General features: G+C 49.3%; 1 protein-coding gene across 4 annotated transcripts in view; it reads left to right on the top strand.

Moving 5' to 3' along the window:
* Positions 1-727: 727 nt before the first annotated feature.
* The window catches only part of PACSIN2 (protein kinase C and casein kinase substrate in neurons 2), a 64231-nt gene continuing 57728 nt past the window's right edge, over positions 728-7230 (top strand). For 3 of the 4 annotated variants that reach the window (XM_056340248.1, XM_056340247.1, XM_056340244.1), the window contains exon 1: positions 728-878. The gene's annotated coding sequence lies outside the window, so the exon portion shown is untranslated. The remainder of the gene's footprint in view (positions 879-7230) is intronic. The other variant, XM_056340245.1, reaches the window with a different exon arrangement.

The following is a 7230-nucleotide window of genomic DNA, read 5'->3' as shown; positions in this document are numbered from 1 at the left end:
GGGGGGGCAGTTCTGCCCGAAACCTCTCCGGTACGGCGCACGGAGGTTTAACCACAGCAGCAGTGCGGCTGCAGAGGTGCCGCTGCCCTTGAGCCGCCCGTGTGCAGTGCCGCTGGCAGCCGAGCCCGCGGGCCCCGCGGCGCCCCCAGCCCCCAGCTCGGCGCGGCTGCGGCCGGGGCGAGGCCGAACGGCGGCGGGACCCGCGGGGGCACCCGGCCCCTCGCTGCCGCCGGCCGCACAGAGCCCCTCTCGCTTTTCGGGGTCCCTCTGCCCCGCCAAAGCGCGCCGCGGGGAACAAAACCCTCTGCTCCGTCACGGCCCCCCGCAGTGGAAGCGGGCCGTAGATGCGATGTTTTCATTCACGTCGCGCCCCGCCGCGTTCCTGTCAGCGGTTCCGACCCCGCACACGGCGGCTGCTCCCTGGGCAGGCCGGGCGGGGCAGCCGCGGGGGGGTAGTCGCTGGCCCCGCCGCGCCGCAGGGGCCGAAGCCCCCCGAACCGGGGCTCTGCCGCGGGCAGACGCGCGGCGCTAACGGCCTCCGACGGGCACCACCGCCCCGCGCCCCCGCCACCCACCAGCTACCTTTGCCCCCGCCGCCCCTTCCAGCCTGGACTAGGAAGCTGCGTTAACTGGCAGAGGCGGAGAGCCAATGGGAGGCGGAGGGGCGGGAGCCTGGTCTTCGCCCTCTCCCAATCGGGAGGCGGCTGGGCGTCCGCCAATCGGAGGGGCGGGGGAGGCGGGAGGGCGGCAGTCGGTGCGGTGGCGAGCGGGGCGCTGGGCTCGGCTCGCGTTCCTCCGCGCTCTCTCGCCGTCTCATCAGCCCCCTCTCTCCTTCGCTGCCGGCGGGCACAGGAGACGGGCGCTCCCCGGCACTTCAGGTGAGGGCGGCCCTACCCCCAGGGAGAGGCTTGAGGTGGAGGCCGGGGCTGAGATCCCCGTCGGAGTCTTTTCGGGTTGGGGGGGGGGGGGGGGCGGCGCTGAACGGCGGGCGGCGGGGGTCCCGCCGGCGGGCGCGGGGAGCGCGGCTGTTCCAGCCGTCGCGCCTGGGCCGGCGCTGCCCGTGCCCCGTGGCGGGGTCAGGCCGCGCGGGGCGGGGCGGGTGCCGTGCCGTGCGGGCCCCGTTGGGTGCCGGTGGGGCTCGGTGCCCCAGCGGTGAGGCGGCGGGCGGGCGGGCGTGACAGCGCCGAGGCGCGGCGGCGGCGCGGAGGGGCGGCGGGCGGAGGGCTGGGAGCGGGGGCCGGGGCGCGGGCCTGCCGTCCCCCGCTGTGCTGCGGTGCCGCCCGGCCCGGCGGGCGCGGGGAAGGTGAAGCTCTCCTTGCACGGCGCCCGGCGGGGAAGGGCAGGGCCGGGGCTGGCGGGGGATGACGACACTGGCTGCGGGAGGCTCGGTTCCTGTAGGAGGGGAGAGCTGGCTGCTCGGGGAAGTTTAGTGACCCGCTCGGGGGTGGTGACGGCTTTGGTTTTGGGCAGGGAGGGAAAGGGGGCGAGGAGGGAGACCTGAAGGCGAGCGTTTGCGGTTTTCCTCCCGGCTTTGAGATCTGGCCGGCCTGGGTGGCGGCAGGTAGCGATGCTGGTGCGGTGGGGAGGGGGTGTTACTGCCGGGGAGGGGGCGGTTTAGCCGGCTCGCAGCCTCCCGAGGACGGGCAGTGACCCAGCTCTGTCGGGCTTCTTGGTCCTGCCATTGCCGCCTTCTCTCCTGACTTTCCCTTTTTTGGCTCGCGGCAAGTCTGCTCACCTCCCAGGCTGGAGCGGCAGTGTGAGGGACAGAAGCCTCTTTATGTGCATCGAAGCTACCTGGCTGGAGGGGGACTGGGTATTTAGTGTCTGCCTGGCTCGCAGTACCCATCTTTCCCAGCTGCCTGGCAGTCTCTGGTTGGAGTGACTCAGTAGCTGGTAGACTCGGTCGTCTGAGCCTCCTCCATCCTTTTGCCCTGGCAGTAAAGGGAGCCAGAAAGGTGTGAGTGGCATGTGCTGGCATTTGTAAACCAAACGCTTGAAAACTAAATGTAATCTTACCGTTTAAATGTTCAGTTTTCTTGGTAGCCATTCTTGATCAAAACTGTAGGTTAGTTAAGACAATTTAAAACAAGTACACCACTGTTCACGTTTCCTGTACTTATTTCAGTAAGTTTGATCATTTTTATGCGACCCACACTGGGGTAAAAAACGAGCCTTCAGACGTGCTAGACGCTTGTTTTCTTGCGTTGCACTCGACCACCTCACAACAGACTGCTTGAAAGCTTGCCATAAAGCTGTTTTCTCTTGCTGTAGGGGGGATTTTCGCCCTTCTGCTAATTTGGATTTAATTCCAGAGTTTGTTCAGCCCTTCTCTAAAGGCAAAACCTTTCCACAACTTTGGAAGGGTAAAAACATTAACAGTGCGTTATTATAATAGTCATAGTGAAGACTGCGTTATGTAAGCAGCTAAGTTTTCATTCTGATTTTAGTGCAACAGAAAGATCATTCTTGTATGGCTGTGATGAGACCAACAGAAAAATATTGGTTCATTGCTTTCTTGGGTTGGGTGGGGGGCAACAGGGGAAAGACTTGTATTTCTGCTTAAAGGTGAGAGGTGACTAAGTTAGCTAACTGTATTTCAGATGGGCAAAACTTCTTAATTGTGTTTTTTAACTAGTAAGGGTATTAGCACTGCAGGGTAGTACCTGCCTGAAATTATATTTTGTCAAACTTGCAGTTTGCCTTCAAAGATGGTAGAGTTATATTCTGCCAATTATGGCTGAATCAGATTAAACAGTACCGTGTATTAGTACACGGGGCATGTCTAACTAGCATGATGCAGCATCATTTTAGAGATCTCTGCTCATACTATACCACAGCTTAGGTATGGTAAGCAGGAGCAGAGTGCAGGGGCTACCTCATCCTCTGTAGTGCTAACCTTGGCGTGGCTGTTCAGTGTTCAAGTGCCCCAGACTCCCCTTGTGTACATAGTTTACAGTTCTAGAGTTGGTTTCTTTGGCTCAGGGTCTGAGTGTTGTGCAGTGCCATATTAGAATAAAAGTTAAAAATGGCCCTGGATGTTAAACTGCATACCACACATCAAGCAACAAGATCAGTGTTAAAAGGATGATACATAGCACAGTTGTAGTTAGCGATGAAATAGTTTATCAATGGTTGATGGGCAAAACTGTTTTGGAGTATTTTTTTTACTGATTTTTTTTTTTCATTTTGAAGAGTGTACTGCAAGCAGATGCAGTAGTTTAATATTGAGGTGACAAATTAGATAGCATTTATGATTGCTGGACTTGCTGTTAGCTGTGTGCATCTTTGTGGATGGTCTTAAGTGTTCTTTAACTTTTTTTTTTAACTGTCACAGGTTTGTGAAAGTGTCTGTATTCCACAAGTCACCTCTGCAACAAAACCTTCATTTTACTTTGTAGTGTTTATTGTATGTTCCTAATTTTTTCTTATATTCCTTTAGTATTTGAAATACCATTATACTAATATGTCTTTCTGACTTTGCAGTGATACTCTGTGCAACATTTTGATCTATGAATGTTTGTAAGTAATACTTACAGAAAATACCTAGATGATACATTTTTCTAACGGGTGGATGTCTGCTTTTTATTGTTGTGTTGGGGCACTTGAATGTTGGTCTGAAAATCAGTTTGAAAAACAATTCTGAACCTGTTATTTTTACCAGGTGATGTGTTTGGGTGATTTAGTGTTAGGCATGAGAAATTTTGTTCTTGCATTCTGCTTATTTAGCTTATTGGGTACCTTTTCCTTCTGTAGAGCTGAGCTACTCATGTCCTTATGACAGGTCTGTGCTTCCCTGATTGTGGTTAAAATGAGCCTAAAGGTTACTGTGACTTGAACTGGTAGCCTGTAAATGCAGGACAAGAGACTTCTGATTTTGGCAGAGGATAAAATGCTTAGTGGTGCTGCTAGCTAAGAATTGCCTGTGCTTGTATGAATCTGTGGGAGTAATACAAATTAGCTAAAAGGTAGCTTTCTGCTTCTGAGACCATGCAGTTTTCTCTATGTGGGAGCAGCAGGTCCCAGAAAAAGTTGCATCTTCTCATATGATAAGACAGGAGAACGGTAGATGCAGATTGAAGGTTTTTTAAAAATAAATTTGTTTAAACATGCATGTAAACTAATACATTGGAAGTAATGGTTTGTTGGTTCTTGGGGTCTCTGCTTTTTAAAAGAAATTCTAAGATTGAATGACTTCCTCATTGCCTGAGACCTAGAGTGGAGTCTCTAGTGCTTGAATTGAAGACTAGTCTGTGAGATGAAGAACTTTTTTTGTAACATAGGATTTAATTCAAATTATCTTAATCCATAAAACCTCAAGAAGTGACGTTGTTCCTTTCAAATAAACCTAGTTACCGATTTTTGGCTTGACTTAATGTGACGATGAATTGTTCTCAGGACATGAAAAAGAAGAAAGCAGGAAATAACAGTGATGTAACTGTATTGAGATAAACCAAGCTACTAAGTGGTCTGAGTCTGTGGTTGAATAGAATGGTGTACTTAATGTGAATGTTACCTGGCTGGTTGGCTCACTGGGGTTGAGAAGAATAACCTGTAGTTGGTAGGAAAAAGGCTGTTGTATCCTGGGGTTGGTTTACAGCCTACAGTCATGGTTGAATTTGTCATGAGACTTGAATGTTGTTCCTTTATGTGCTATCCTGCAAGGTACCTTGCCTTGGGGGAAGGGAACAGTCAAAATTTCTCTAATGGTTTTGGTCTAGAGTCTACCTTGATACGTGCTCCTTGAAGTATGAGTGATTCTGCTTGGGCCTCTGTGAACTGGTGTGCATTGGTAGAGTCCTGTGAATCTTGGTGGACAGGATGTGTCAATATTTGAGAAGGTACCCAGCCCTAATTAGCAAATAGGGATAGAGCTAGCATGGGTATTGCAACTCTGGACAGTAATGAGCTCTGAAGCAAAAAGAAAATGTCTCGAAGGCTTTGAGTGGTGTAGTTTGGTTCAACTTCTTAGAATATGCAAATATTTAAAAACTGTTCTGACTTACACAACACGTTGTAAATATTTTGACAGTGTTGCAAACATGTATTTTCCATTGTTTGTTTTTGGGCCAATGCATATTACTAACCCTTTTTGCTTGTGTTGTGTAGGACTCTGCTGTAAGCTAAGAATTAATTCCAAGGCATCTACAGACTAAAGATTCTAAACAAACTTCTTTGCCTTTTATCATGTACTTTAGACCAGTGGAATAACAAACCAGACTACAATACAACAGCGAAAATAGTGAGGATAAGAACAGTCTGTCAAATCATATTATTAAATATTTTTTTCCGACAGTTTTACTGAAATGAAAAAGGGTGGATTTGATGTAATCTTTTGACATAAATTTACAGATAGGACATAGTAGATGCCTGGAGAATGGGTGCCACACAGGTTTTAAGTGACTCTGTGAACCCAGAGGAGTTGACAAATAGTGTTTTAAATATCTTCTCATGCCTGTTGTGATTTATGACGTATCACAGAATTGTGATGTACTTGCAACCTCTTAGCTTTTGATTATGAAGTAGTGGGTTGTTTACTAATATTAAAACTGAAAGACTGTTCTTGTAATCCTCATTGTGAAGTATCTTTTTGCAGAAGTGTGATATTCTTTCTGTCTTATTATTGTCTTTGTACATGAGTAGCACAAATAAGACTCATAAATCTGATTTTTATGTGTGATAGTAAGTTAATCTCCCCCACATATCAGGCTGATGCATTGCCAGCTGGTGATTGTAACAACAAAAGGTGTGTATTGACTGAGCTCTGAGCGGCAGGGGGACATCAAATGGGGGTTGCAGTCAGTTCATCACACTGTTGTCTCTGCATTTGTCTGTGCCACTCCTTCCTCATCAGGGGGAAGATTCCTCACACCCTTCCCCTGCTCCAGTGTGGGCTCCCTCCCACAGGAGACAGTTCTCCATGAACTTTGCCAGTGTGAGTCCTTCCCACAGGCTGCAGTTCTTCATAAACTGCTGCAGCGTGGGCCCCTTCCATGGGATGCTGTCCTTCAGGAACAGGCTGCCCCAATGTGGGTCCCCCATGGAGTCACAAGTCCTGCCAGCAAACCTGCTCCAGCACGGGCCCCTCTTTCCATGGGTCCACAGGTCCTGTGAGGAGCCTGCTCCAGCGTGGGCTTCCCATGGGGTCACAGCCTCCTTCGGGCATCCACCTGCTCCGGTGTGGAGTTCTCCATGGGCTGCAGGTGGATAACTGCTCCACTGTTAGCCTCCATGGGCTACAGGGGAATCTTGGCTTCAGGGCCTGGACCACCTCCTCTCCCTCCTCCTGCACCGACCTGGGTGTCTGCAGGGCTGTTGCTCATGCATGTTCTCACTTCTCTGTCTCAACTGCTGTTGCACAGTAGTTTTCCCCCCCCTTCTTAAATATGAGAGAGGCGCTGCTACTGTTGCTGACAGGCTCACCCTTGGCCAGTGGTGGGTCCATCTTGGAGCCACCTGACATTGGCTCCATTGGACATGGGGGAATCTTCTACCAGCTTCTCACAGAATCCACCCCTGTAGCGCTCCTCCTGGCTACCAAAACCTTGCCATGCAAACCAAATAAATACATGGCCTAACAGTGTATTATACCAGAAGTCATGCCTTTTGGTTTAATGCATGCAATGATTTGATGCAGGTGTTTTTTTAAGGTGTAATGAGATGTACCCTGCTCATGTTGTCTCCAGGATATGTAAACTTAATTGCAAATTTGGAATTTACTTCCTATTCTTTCTTACCTTTTTTTTTTTTGTAATTTTGGATACATCCTCAGGAGTGTGTTTTAGAGATAGCTTTAATGAATAGGCAGTTTTTAATCAGTGGATTGTGCACTGACATTCTATAGACATGTAAAGAGATGATCTTTCATGCAAACAGATTTTAACTGCTACTGCTCTTAAAATGTTAAATTAGTCTGATTATCCAATTGCTAATAGTACATAGTACAAATGCAAAAGAATGATTAATAGATTTTTAATACAGAAAGGAGCCATTTGTAATCATCTGGTCTTACCTGAAAGAGACAAACCATAGGATTTCTGTGAACGAATACCTGTTAGAATCTGATATAGCCACAAAGAAAACTTCCTGTTTAGAAAGAATGGATGTAGAGTCCACCACAACCCTGTTAGTTGCCTAGCTGGCTAATTAGTCCTGCTGTCTCTTAACACGCTACTCTCTCTGATATATCCTTATAGCTGCCTACCTCATAGTACTTTGTTTATATCCTGCAAT

Source organism: Falco biarmicus, chromosome 5 (assembly GCF_023638135.1).
Source record: "Falco biarmicus isolate bFalBia1 chromosome 5, bFalBia1.pri, whole genome shotgun sequence".
Lineage (NCBI taxonomy): Eukaryota > Metazoa > Chordata > Aves > Falconiformes > Falconidae > Falco > Falco biarmicus.
This window is presented reverse-complemented; position numbering and strand designations above follow the sequence as displayed.